Below are 13,929 nucleotides of genomic sequence, written 5' to 3'. Positions count from 1 at the left end.
AGCTCCAGGTCTCCAGATAGGAAAGTCCTTCTTGAGCAGACCATTCCTTTCTGTCCGTGACAGCACCTGGCTTTAACATTTGCATCCTCTTGGAGCAGCAATGTTATTACCAGTGGGAGGAAATCACCAGGACTAGATTAAATCATACTCCTTACTACATAAGAGACAGGAACAACTGCAGGGTTTGCAGGTGGAAACCAAAGGCAAATCTAATTTATTCAGCTCAGCATTCCTTTAGTTGCATTTTTGGTATATACCAGGGAATTTCTCATTGCATATTCCAAAACTTAGTCCTATGAGTGAGAGGAGGAGGAGGACAGACAGTCTTTTTTTCCTGAGGCTGCTATTCCTCTTGCCTTATGATGGGGAAGCAACCTCTGCAATGACACTGGTAACAGCTTCCTCTCCCATCTCTGGAGCCACAAGGAATGAGGCACTGCTTGATGGGGTTCCCATCAAGTAATGATGGGACTTTGTGATGTGAACGACCTATTGTGAAAACTGAAAACCAGTGCAAAGCTAAAAGGAGCTTGGTGCTTCCTCCCCAAGGTCAGGAAGAAAAGCTTCCAGCTTGTCATCTGCATGTTTTTGCTCTGCCTTGTGTGGACAGAGTAGTCATATTTGTCTTGCTTCAAGGCTCCCAAGAGAGGCCAAAACTAAATTACACCAGATTTTTACATTTTAGCAAGGACATGTTGTGGTCCTTCCAGGAAAAGAAGAAACAATGCTGCTGTTCACATCTTGAGCCGTGACTGGAGCAACAAGGCAATGTCTTTTTCATAAACCAACCTGTCATTACTTGCTAACTGGACCAGTGTTCTCACGTGAAATCATACAGCTTGTGTGTCGTGCTCTGTGAAGCTTGCCCAACTATCCCATCTTGTCACCTGCAACAAGCACTCCAGTGGCTTTGGTCATGGTTCCTCTGCATGGGATCCTCTCATTTCTGCCAGTTTATGAGACTTCTAATGCTATGTAGGCAGAAATTTGAGGAAAAATCCCAGATCACACTTCAGCAATATTTTGTTTGCAACTCCAGGGTCAGATGCCTACTGCTAGCTGAGCATTTTGAGTTACAAAAAGTGGTAGACATTGCTTAGAGGGCTTATGTTCTTAAACAATTTTCAAAAAACTATTATGGTGTTTAATTAATTTTTGCAATGCTTTCGGTTTTCCACTTGATTCCCATGTGACCATCCTTACAAGAGTTAAAAGGCAATCTTCTAATAGTGAGGTCAAAATCTAATAATATGGTCAAATCTTCTAATAGTCCCAGCTCTGAGATATTGATGTACAATCAATTATAGCTATCAAACATCCGGAAATCTGAGATAAACCTTAAAATTTATTCAGGCATAATTTCTAAGAGGGAAGTGTCTGCAGAAGTCTATCTGTATGAATCCTCATTCCTCCTAGCTTGTCTACTCTTCTAATAAAAAAAATATTGTGAGCCAGACTTTGCTAAAATTTTCATTTTCAAATTTCCAGTCCTAGTAGAAGACCTAGCTAGATGCTGATTTCTCAGGAGTGGGTTGAAGCATTTAAAGCTGTTCTGATGAAGCAGCAGTACTTGGCACCCATGATGGAGTGTAGAACAGGCTGGAGGGATGCCAGCAGGAGGGAACAGAAGGGAACAGGCCAGTACTGCTGCCCAGGCACGGTGCTGAGTGGACTTGCACTGAGACAGGAGAAGGCAGCAACAGGCCCAAACTGGGAGTGTACTGGCTCCCCAAGTGCTGGAAAGGTGGATGTGATTAAGCCAACTGTCCTGCCCATTAAACCCACTGGTACTATAATTGCTGAGTGAAGGTGAGCCTGAGCTCCAGCTGTGGGGTTCTCAGGATGTGATGGATTTGTTTAGCTTGTCATAGGAATGGAGGCTAATGTTAAAATTTGTAATGTACTGGTCTCTGCAAGCACTACATTTTTTAGCTTGTGATTCCCATTAAAAATACCTTTCATCCTCTTGCTGTTTGGGGTTTTTTGTTTTGTTTTGTTTTGTTTTGTTTTGTTTTGTTTTGTTTGGGGTTTTTTTATTGCTAAGAACACTTGGATACTGGTATTGGAAAGGAGAGGGAATTATTCTGTAGTGGGAGCCAATAATGAATGATCAATTTTTCTTTTGGAGAGGAGAGAACAGAGGGTAGGGAGATAGGGGAGGAAGTGCTAAATGCTCAGTTAATCAAATGAACTAGCAGGCTCAACTTTGGGGAGTGTTCTGTATGTCATATTACCGTGCAGTTGAATGGCAGTATGGTATTACGGTTTACAACAAATTCCATTTAACTTCCTGCAAGCTCTCATGATGAAAATGCAGGAGAAAGCTGATTCTGTTGATCTCTCTTGCTCTAACCTACTGGACAGCTCTTCAGCTGTTTTCCTTAGGATAGTTACATGAGTGTCATGTGGACTTAAAACTGTGAGGGAATGATTTGCTCATGTAAATGGCTTCACTGCATGGCTCCTGGGGCATATTTAGGATGTCATCTTAGTGAATGCACAGTGTGTATAGCTTACTATGTGACATTAAATTTTAGTTGTTCTTTTTTATTTCAGTATTGCCAAAAATCCATGATGATGACTAATATTTTTCCCAGTGCAGAAATGAGTCACTTTTCAAAGTGGTTGAAAACTAAAGATTGTGTGATACGTGCATGTGTGTGTGCGCGTGTGAAATTAGTACTGCAGTCTTAAACAGGGTCACTTTGCCACCTTGTATCAGTCTTCAATTACTAACACACCCTTCATCTTAGAGCCTGAAGTATAAACAATCAATAGGGCTGTGTGAGGGGAGTTAAACTAACGCAGGAATGCATTGCAAAGTAGGTATGTAGCTAACTGTATTCTTAAATGCTCAAGGCTTTAATGAAATTCCTGATTGTTGGCCAGTTACTACAATGCCGAAGTATTGTTATTTAATACTCCTCTCATTATAAGGAACTTGACTGGGTTTGCTAGTCTTAAATTACAAGGTGTGTAGTTCTTCAGTTTTCTTAGCATTTGCAGTTTCTGTGGTGCACCACCAGCATCAGTCTTGAATGGAGAGTAACTTGGAGAAAGGAAGGAGCGCAGCAGGTCAGGACTGAGCTGAGAGGAGCTGTGACAAAGACTACTCAAGATACACTGACACCATGTTAGCTTCTACTTACTGATGTTAATTTGTAATTTTCATTAGCGCTCGCTTGGCCCCGGCAGATGAACCTTAGGATTAAAGGGTGGGCTCAGTTCCGCGCACACTGTGTCTCACCTAAAAAATCCAATGCGCAGGCTGGAAGGTGGAAAGACCTTCCCCGGATCTTCGCTCGCGAAGACTGGCCATTATTATATATTATTATGATCAAATAAATTCACAAAAACATAATCCAGATTGCTGGAGCAGAGGAACACTGAACACAGGGCTGCTCTAACATCCTGTGTTTTATTGGCCCAGAGCCACTGCCAGCTGCAACATTTTTCTGTTAGAGAGATGAAATTGCTGCTCCTGAATGCACACAAATGTTTAATCAACCAACACAACATTAGGCAATGGATATAAGGATATAGAAATAAACCAGCCTTTTGGTGATGTATCTTGTTGAGAGAGTAACAGCCTAGTAAATCCCACCTGACTTTTAGCAGAGCCTTAGTCCTAATGCTGGCCTCTGTCAATACATTTGTGTATAGATTTGATAACAATCCCAACAGTTTGGGTCTTGGTTTTCGTTTCACCCAGCTATTACTAACACAGCACTTGACATGACTGACCCACTTCTTCTGAAGCCTGACAAAAAAAATTCTCTTTTATTTACGTTGAGTAATAACTATCAATATTTTGCATTTACAGCACCTTCTCTCGAAAACTGAAAGTACTTCATAAATAGGATCAGAGCGTTATGGCTGAAAGACATAGGCAGAGCCTTGAGGAGACTTTGAGCCCCTTGAGTGTTTTTGCCACAAAACCACCCAGCAGTAAACAAGAAAGCTGCATGCACCATAAAAAGGATAGTCACAGCGAATGAAGTCAGTAGCTGTAGCTCTGAAATACTAAGCCATTTTAGAATTTTTATGAAATCTGTTCACTTGAAATATTTCCTTGAGGCACTTTGAGTCAGATTCAACCTGCTAAATAGAGGTGAAAAGTGCTAACTCGCATTAAGGGAAAGGTCAAAGCTACACTGACTAGCAAGTGGGAGAAATAACGAGGCTGTCTACAGTTCAACCTGGGGAATGCTCATAACTGGAGACTCCAGTCCTCCCACCCGGTGTGCCTCAGCAGGCCCCTGCTGACTCGATGCTTCTTGCAGAGGCAAAGATCTTCTTGCACAAAGGCACTTTATGGCACTGAAGTGTACAGAAGGCTCCCTCTTCTGCACTGTGAGGATGGAAGGAGCTGGGCTGATATGAAGCCGGGTTTGTACCGTCTCAGTGCTTTGTGATGGGAACTACAGCAATATGTTGCCTAGTAATGATCTTTCCAGGGACTCAAAAGGCTTTATAAATTTTTAATGCTCCAAATTCATTTTCTGATAGCCTTAATATAGGTTTATGACTTCAGTCTGTAAAACAACAGCTGGTGCATGATCCCAGTTATTAAGATTTTACTTTTTTTTTTTTTTTTAATTTTCAGTAGCATCTCAGTTTTGTGAGAGGTCATATTTTTAACAAGAGACACATCAGGTTTCATCAGATTCAGCTCACTATTCTGTACTGGCCACAAGACACAATGATTCAGGTCTTGTGCAAATCAGTTTTAGAGTTAAAAGGGTTTAACTTCCTGAGTTTCCTGTGGAGTGGTTCCTCCTTTACACCAGGGTAGTTCTGGATAAGGATCAGGCTATCAGCATTTACAAATTTTCTTCCCAAGGATCTCTGCATCAGAATCTACCTCTGTGATATGGGTAGTGAATATATCCATTCTGCTCCACTACCAGGCATTCATTTCCTGTAATGTAATTTTTAAGGCAGTTCAGTGGAAAGAGATTTTTTTCTTTTATCTTTTATCTCTCTTAAAGCCCTGTCACCACTTTTAATTACTATTGTTTAATTTTTGAGGACAAAAAAAAATCTGTGAGGCTCTTTGAGCTGCTTAAGTCTCTCATTAATCACTCCAAGTTTAGGATGGTTTGTGTCAGTTGCAAGCCTAATGCAGAAGAGGGCAGCAGAGGCAGGGACTGCGCGTCCACCCATTTGTGTTCCTTTGTGGCATGCTTGTGTTCTTCACCGAATTTTTTTCTTTTGTCTTGTGTCATGGACACATTGGCACCACAGGTCTGCAGAACCAAGACAATATTCGCCTCTGCTTGTGGCATGTTAAGACCCCAGGCCCCTCAGACAAGTCCAGCTGTGGTGCCCCTTGCTACCTGTGCTCCTCACACTGCCATGGTCATCAGCACAGCTCAGCGTTACCCTGCCCTTCTGGGTGGTGAAGGACCCAGTGTGTCTCCTCTCCCATCTCTGAGTGGGACTGGTGATGTGGGGAATACCTAGTCTGGGTGCTGGGATTGACCCAGTCCAGGCTATGGCTGTTCCAGCCATCTCATGACCCTGATGGACAGGGGATCAAGTGAGTAAAGTTAGGTACAGTGCCAGAGAACAGCGTATGCAGCAAGAAGAGACAGAGGGGAAAAAAGGGCTTGTCTTCACCCTGCCTGTCTGCAGCAAGCTGTGAAGCAGGTGACAACACTGGGAGAGTATTATCTGCAATACAGTAGGTTTGCTCCTACCTCCTAAACAACATGAGTGGTGACAGCTTGCCTGCTGTAGCCAACAGTCTCTGATCATCATGGATAAAACCTCCTTTCATCCCCTGAGGAGGAGGAGGAGGATGGATGCTCTGCCATGGGCAATGAAATGCTCATGGAGATGGTTGGTCTGTGGTGTTTTGTCCTATTTGAAGGGCATGGATAGGGGTTCTCTGTCTGCAGCTTTCCCCTTCCTTTACACTTCTTCCTTTCTCCTCTTAAGAAGACTTTATGGAGAGAAATGTATGTGTTTGAGGCAGTTGCTCACTCCTATCAGTGCTTCTTGAAGAGCTCATGATTTCTGGTTATTTATCTGATTTGTGTAAATGAGAATGTGCCACTTGAGTTGCATTCAAATTGAGAGAACAAAGTAAGTGATGGTATGATGTGTTAGGCAGCTTTTCTCTTGAAGGCATAATGAACCTGTTTACTTCTGGATCATTCTTTCCTGAAAACTCTGTTGTAAAATCTCTTACTGCCACCATCAGGACATCAAAATGTAAAATACTTTTAAAAATACAGAACACAGCATCAAATAAGTCAGTACAACCAACAAAAATGTGACTAGAACATAAATCTTTTGGATGTACACAACAGTATGTACTGCATTGGAAATTTTAATAGTGTGTCTCCCCAGAGAGATGTCCACGAGGAAAAGAGCGTGTGTGTGTGTGTGTGTGTGTGTGTGTGTGTGTGTGTGTGTGTGTCAGGGGCTATGTCTGTAATTTGTGCAATGGACATGTAGTAGATAAAAATCTAAGTAAAATAACTTGCACATATTCATGAACATGAATTGAAGGAGCATCTAATAATAGCACTGTAAAAATGTTAAGAATATTTGTGCCTGTATTTCAGTACAGGATGTATGGCTCACTGAATACTGTCATTGTTCCACATAGATACCAACTGCATTCATGAATTCTCAGACAGCTTTTGCATATAACCTGGAAACCTAAATTCTTAAAACATTCTTTCTGTCACTTGCAAATTCAATCACTTTTTTCTATTAAATATTCAATTATCTAACACTAAATATAGCCAGGAGGTACCACATCTACATAATTTGACTATCATCAGGAAGTCTTGGTTGAGGTTGGACTGGTCAGGGTGTCAGGAGATGGAAATTATCTGTTCTAACACGATTTATATTAGCATAGAATTTGTTATTCTCTGTATAGTTTTGTGTAGTAGCAAAGAAAGATTCACTAATAAACAATAAATAATAAAGGCATTTCAGAGCACATTGCAACACAACGTACCATTTTGCTTTTACAACCAAGTATGTCAGGAGAGCATGTCTTCTACTGGCCTATCTGCATTAAACTTTTGTTTACTCTTATTCATTAATAAATTTTATCTCATTTCAGGTAAACATGGTTTGTTTGTTTTTAATTAAAATTGTATCAGCCTAAAATCAAACTGTCTTCTTTGAAAACGTTAAGCTACCCTCCTTTAGTAAAAGCACTTTTTCCCCTCAGTAAAGGCACTAGTAGGATTTTTCTTCCCTTCCTAGTTACTTATTTTCATTTAATTATACTGAGCATCATTTCTTCATCTCATTGTAGCTGTGGTAAGTGTAGTTGCTTGTGACTATTCTCAGGCACACTGAGAGTGGTTTCATTTTATAGGTGCTCACTCCAAACCAAATAAACCTGTCTGCCTGCGCCAGCATACTGACCACCTCCTAACCTCCCATCAGTGAGCTAGAAGAAGTCAAAATTAGAAGAAGGCTGTATTCCTGATATAGCAGAGTAACAGATCTCTAAGAGGGTGTTTGTGACCCTCCAGGGATGCTCCTTGCAGGAAAGGTATCCAACTAACCAAAGTACTACTCTCAGCTCTGGAAGATCCATACTGAGAGTAAGGCTGCAGGAAACTGCTATTTTCTGCATTGAGAGCAATACAAAATTTAAGTAGGAACAACCATTCTTGTTTTGTGCTTTCCAGAACCAGAGGCTAAAATGCCTCCTTCTTTTATTAAGGCACTGGATATGCAGATGGTTTCCTCTGCTCTCTTCCCACATTTCAGGTATGTTTGCCTATTGTATTACAATTATCTACAGATGGATTTTATATTCCAATCCTGAATATTTATGTACTCAGACTGGATTGATGTATCAAGATTCTCTTTGTTTCCATACAAAGGTGTGGAAGGACAGTGGAGGAAGGCAAAGGAGAATGTGGGAAAGGTGTGGAAAGATGAGAAAAAAAGCACCTGGAAAGGGCAAAGGGAAATGGAGAGTATCCCTCACACAAACCGCCTTTGGCTCATGAATTTAACATGTGTGTAATGTTTCTTATGAGAAGTCACGTGAGCAATTTAAACTAGCCCCTAGGCAAGTCTAATCTGAACAAGCTGCTCTGAGACAAGCTACAAATTGCAGGATTTAATAAAAAGGGTCAGCAGAGCAGAGGATAACACAGGAGGGGAAAGGGCTAGCATAATATCAGAACTTGAAATGCAGTCTCCATGAGCAGATCTTAAAAATACATCATACTGAGGTAACCAAGGCTGAAAAGGAGATATTGCATCAAAATTATGCACAGTTGTGAGTGTAAATTGCATAAAATATCCTGACATTGACTTCCTATTCATGAAGAGTGAGCACAGTTCTTTTATCTCATTTGCACCCCTGGTGTGTTCATGTCTTGCACTGTGTCCCTACCATTAGGTGTCACCACTCCACAGCAGTAGATTTTTAAGGATGTAAATCTAGAAACTCTTGTCTAATATGGTAAATTCAGTCTGTCTTTCTTAAGGGTTCCCAGTCTACTCCTACAAAGGATTTTCCGGGGTAGCAAGCTAAGCTACTGCAGCAGACAGCAGGAGTGGCACTGGATGAGACTGAGCAGATCCCAAAAGCCCTGGCATAGCTGGAATGATTTGGTTTCAGGCTCTAAATATTGAGGTTCAACTTCTGTGTAGGTTCAGACTCAACTCTGCAAAGCAAGGCTTCAACCTGGCCTTCAGAGTGCCTTGCTTGCCTTGCTCCTTGGCCTGTTGTTAGTGGACAATGAGCCAAAGACTTGTCTTGGCTGGGACACACTGGGACAGTGTCTTTGCCACTGCACCTGCACATGGTGCAGCTTGGCTTCATATCATCCGTGCTTGTCCGACAGACCACTGTCTCTGGGTTCACAGGGCCAAAATGGTGATGGGGTTAACATGGCAGATTTTGTTTCATGAGTAAAACACAGCTGGAAATGTATTCCCTCTTTTCTCTCATGTGCCATAATGCTCAACAGCTTCTCCCTGAGAGGAAACTACTACACAGTGGATTAAACACTTCTCCTGGGACACACAAGTATCATCTGCTTGACAAAACAGATTTTGGGAATTATGGCAATTATTTGTTAACTGGTCACCATTACAGACTGGACAGCAATCTTCACTGCAGTTTTCATGGAGCTAAATAACTTTTTACACAGGAGTTTTCATCAGAAACTGGAAACAATGGCTGAAATATCTAGATCAACCAGTTTAGGTCTGTGCAAGCTTGGCTTCCTAACAAAACCTAAAGCAAAACCAGGAAGTTTTTGGTTCCTGCAGTCACTGCCTGACCCCACTCCCCAAAGACTGGGAGAACTCCAGGTTCCTAAGCAGAGTGGCCAGGGCAGGGGCATGAATTGTCAGACTGCAACCAGCAATGCCTTGCCAATTAATTCAATAGCCTCAAAAACACGAGAATTCTTTGGAAATTCAAGGTTAAATCTTCCTCCTATAACTCATATGTACTTAGCAACACAAACAAGTCATGGGAGGAGAAAATGTGACTCACTATGTGGAATTAAAAATATTTGTAATTTCTGCTGATGGATGAGTGCTCTGTCATACTAACTGCTGCTGACAAGTTCATTTTAGCCTGAGACTCTGCACACTCGTTTCTCAGATGTGACAACCTCTCCTGTACAGTTGGGAGAACAATGCTGACTTAGCAAAGTGTGAGGGCCCCATGGTAATAGTCTTCTCTTGCCACCTTTCACCCTCCTCCCATCAGGGGAGGAAGCTAGAAGGGTTTCTTTCCTTTTCGTGTTCTCCTGCCTCTCAAATTGGTTGTATCCAAAGAGGTTGCAGAGGTCCTGACTGTAGTCCATATGCCTTCTCCACAAAGCTTTGTAGTCAAAATCACAAGATAGACATACGAGAAATTACTCTCATTTGGCAAAACTTTCAAAATGAGTCACACAGAGAGCCTGTGGCAGAGCCCAGATGTGCACGCTGTCCTCTTCCCAGTCAGTGTCTGCAATAAGATCCACACTTTGCACACCTGTGTCCTTCCAGCCAGATGCTTCACTTGAGACTGAAGGAGCACCTCGTGGGATAATGTAAATAAATAATTGCCAGTCTTCGCGAGCGAAGATCCAGGAAAGGTCTTTACACCTTCCAGCCTGCGCATTGGATTTTTTTTTCAGGTGAGACACAGTGTGCGCGGAACTGAGCCCACCCTTTAATCCTAAGGTTCATCTGCCGGGGCCAAACGAGCTTGGACGGTGGCAGCGAGGTCCCTGACCGGGAATTGAACCAGGGCCTCGGCGGTGACAGCGCCGCGCCCTTAACCACTAGACCACCAGGGGCTCCTAAAGTTGTTGGGTGAGGCAGCAGCGGTGCAAAAGGCCTTAGCAGAGGATGGTTTCGATCCATCGACCTCTGGGTTATGGGCCCAGCACGCTCCCGCTGCGCCACTCTGCTCCTACCTTGTGGGATAACAGGGACACAAACATACAATTGATTGTATTCCTACACAGGAATACAATCACTTAAGAGACTCCAGAAGCAGGCCAAGCCAAGGGCCTGCTTCACTCACTACCTCCTCCCTGTTTAAGGGAACAGCGAAAGACGAAGTATGGAGCGATTTTTTTCCCCTAGTATAACCTCCTAGGTCATGGAAATCTGGACTTTGTAGATTTCAGGAGCTGGAAGCTGCATCCACTCAAAAATGTTTTAAAGTCACTGTAATCTTCACAATTGTTTAACTCTTTCGAGTATGTTTATAGTCCCAGTGTCCATGACACCCTGTGACAATGAATCTCATAGTTTAAATGGCTGCATTTAACTCATCTGCATGAAAAACTCCTTTCTTTTTCGTGCCTGTTTGTCAAAAATTTTATGTGTGCCTCCAAGCTCTCCTTTTATGAGGAGCAATAAATAACCGTTCTCAGTCCATCTTCTCCAGACCACTTGTGAATTTATAGAAATTTCTTTTTAAAAATGTTTAAAAATACATTCCCTGAGCTTTCATCAATGTCTTCACAGAGATATACAACCTGTTATATTACTTGGGTTGAAGCCTGCCATGGCTATTGTCCAGCTACACATTTGAGCAATGAAAGTAAATATGTCCAGCTGAGTCTCTTGCATCACTTTGTGTATTTTTCTGGAAATCTTGCTTCCTCCTTTTTAGGGTTTTGTGGGAAGTATTTATTTAAAAGCAAGACTTCCTTCAATGGACCGTCTCAAGGGTACTCCAGAGATTAACTGGAGGAAAACTGGGAAGGTGGGGGGAATCCTGCTAGATATTGGCAGTGGAAGAAGGTCAAGCACGCATTACCTATGAGCTGGACTGATGGCTGGAAAATGTCACCTGTACCAACATGTACAGGTGAGATTTTCCAGCCATTGGTGGGCATGAGTCCCCAGTGGGTGATTTAACCTCCACCACCTCCTTGTGTGCACAGGGATTTGCATGACTGAGGTTTGCTGCCAGCTGGGAATAGGCATTTGGTGAAATTATACATTAAATGAAAGCTGAGTTCTTCCCTCCTCTCCCCTCCACTCCCCTGCCCTCTCCTCCCCTCTGCTCCATATCAGACTTTACTGCCCCTGAGGAAACAGAGGCTGCCCAGCACATCTGTGCTTACTATTTGTTCATTTCTTTGAGGTGCTAGGCAGACTTTTGTCCTCCTTCTGGTAGCCCATAGACTGGTAAAATTTTCCCTGACAGGGGGTGCTGATAAGTTAATGAGGGGAATCGGGGAAAAAACCCAACCAACCAAACCAAAACCAATCAACCAAAAACCCCCACCACTAAAAAGAGAAACCTGTTGATTCCCAGTAGAAATGGTGCTTTTTATATTCTGGGGGTTGAATGATATTGAGAAGGCTTTGTGCTGTGCTTTCTAAAAAGCAGGACAGAAGGGATACTGGGAAAGATTTAAGCTCTTATACCTGCACAAGACCAGCTGTAGTCTGTCTGCAGTGCTTCAGAGAATCACCTCGGTTGGAGATGGCCAGTGCTCAGTGGGTCTGTGAGCTCCTTGGGTTATCCCTTGCCAGCCCCACACGGTGCTCCCTGCAGCCCAGCCCTTGCTAATGGGGCTGCTAATGGGTGAAAGGTGCCAGTCTGGGGAGCTGGAGTGCATGCTGTATTCCTCCCAAAACCACAAATCATTCACTGCTGACTGCTCTCCTGGCTCACAGAGGGCATGAGTGAAGGAAGGTCTTGCCACTGGTCCTGGCACATCCCAATTCTCAGAGCTACAAAGAGGATGCAGACCCCTTGGCCACCCTGAAGTGCCTCAAACCAGATCCCAGACAGCTAAATGGGCTCCCTGGGACTTCAGCCAGAGGTCAGGCACTTGCAAATAAACATATTTGAGCATGTCTTCTGAAGAGGTCTTTCAGACTTAGTATTTCCTCTTAGTGAGAATACTTGAGCCAAAATGACATCAACTTTTGCTAAAGAGAGCCACGTATGCTATTTCTTCAGTCCAGGCTGTGCAGTGTCTGCCCAAGTATCCTGATGCACGCTCAAGACAAGAAAATCCTATTTCTCAGAGGAGTCCCAACAGTTTCAAGCAGTATTTCTTAACATGCCCTGCCTGTACCCAAGGCTATTTTTGTTCAGCTGAAGTTTTCAATTCTGGTCTACAGGCTGTAGCAACATCAGGCTGAGGTTATGCATGGTGGGCCAAGAGGAGATCAATGCCTCCACTGAGAACTCTACATGTGTGGAAACCTGGATGGGTGGGATGTTCCATAGGTTTTTTGTGAAGAGACTGCCACCTGGATAGCATATTTAACCAGTTCAAGTGTTATGTTGCACGTTATGCAATAAGTTGGGGGGAGGTGTGAAGACTCTTCTGTCCTATGAAATATCCATGACAGAAAACAGCTACACAAGAAGTAAGGAAATCACTGCCTGTGTTGTGAAAAGCTGGCTATGCCTGTGGTAAGCGTCTACAGTTGTTCTCAGACTTGCAGCATCTCCATTACAGACAAGGGGAAGTGTGCTAGTACATCTATTTTGTAAGTCTTCCCTTCATGGCCAGAACACTGCAGGCTTTGTGGGTATTCCTGCAAAGGCTCTGAGATCTCTTGGGCAAAGGAATTGCAGAGACAACTAATGAAAGAGCATTTCAGGGAGCAGCTCATCACTGCAAGCAGTGGGACTTGTTGACCAGTAGCTTAAATGAGGATAAGGAAAGACACACCTGGGTCTGAGAAATAAAGAGGACAACAAACTGCAAACAAGCAGTTTCTCTTCACCCTTACATCGCTTCACTGAGGAGTGATGAAGACTCATGTTATCATTTGGTGATTTTTGAGAAAATGTTTTTCATTGATTCTTTTGATAATGCTTTTGCTTCCTTTCTCTCTTTTTTTCTTCTCCTCTACGATATTGTTTGATTAAACCTCTTTTATTACCTATTGTGAAAAAGCCGAGTGTGTTAAGCAGTGGCATAGAATAACTCCATTTTCCCAGCTCAGTCTCTACAAGTTGAAGCCAATGCTGCTGCCAGACAAAACCTAGCAGAAGAGTCACAGAGGCAAATCCAGACTTAAAAATGTGAGATTCTTATGTGCCAGGCACAATGTCTTTGAAATTTGGAGAGACTGGCAACATCACATAAGCATGCATAGTAATATAAACATTGCTCTGATGAGTAGTCTTCAGATCACACTCCAAGTCTATGCATAAGAGGGGGTAGAAACATAATGTCAAATGGTTTGCAAAAATTTCCATTGGCTGGTGCTGTATTAACCACAGAATGCTGCACATGATGTGACTGCAGTACACCGGGCAGAAGAAATAAGTAATGCTTCTGCAATCTCAAAAATTACAGATACTATCATGTTTACTGAGAAGAGGAAAGCACATGACTAAGTTTTTCTTCCAAAATTGTAATAGAAGCTTTTGCTGTTTAGTAAATAATTCTCCTCTGCTCCCATTGTTGAGTAAAGACATTTGTAGTTGAGATGTATGAGACT

The 13,929-nt window shown here is 42.7% G+C and overlaps 1 non-coding gene across 1 annotated transcript; it reads right to left on the bottom strand.

The window, feature by feature from the left end:
- Window positions 1-10,338: 10,338 nt before the first annotated feature.
- Window positions 10,339-10,410, bottom strand: TRNAM-CAU (transfer RNA methionine (anticodon CAU)). The gene has a single exon. It is a non-coding gene; the product is annotated as a tRNA-Met (tRNA).
- Between the last annotated feature and the right edge of the window lie 3,519 nt (window positions 10,411-13,929).

The sequence above is a fragment of the Myiozetetes cayanensis genome, unplaced genomic scaffold (assembly GCF_022539395.1).
Source record: "Myiozetetes cayanensis isolate MyiCay16 unplaced genomic scaffold, myiCay2020 scf3, whole genome shotgun sequence".
Classification (NCBI taxonomy): domain Eukaryota; kingdom Metazoa; phylum Chordata; class Aves; order Passeriformes; family Tyrannidae; genus Myiozetetes; species Myiozetetes cayanensis.
Note: the sequence above shows the minus strand (reverse complement) of the source record. Positions and strands in the feature narration are given on the sequence as shown.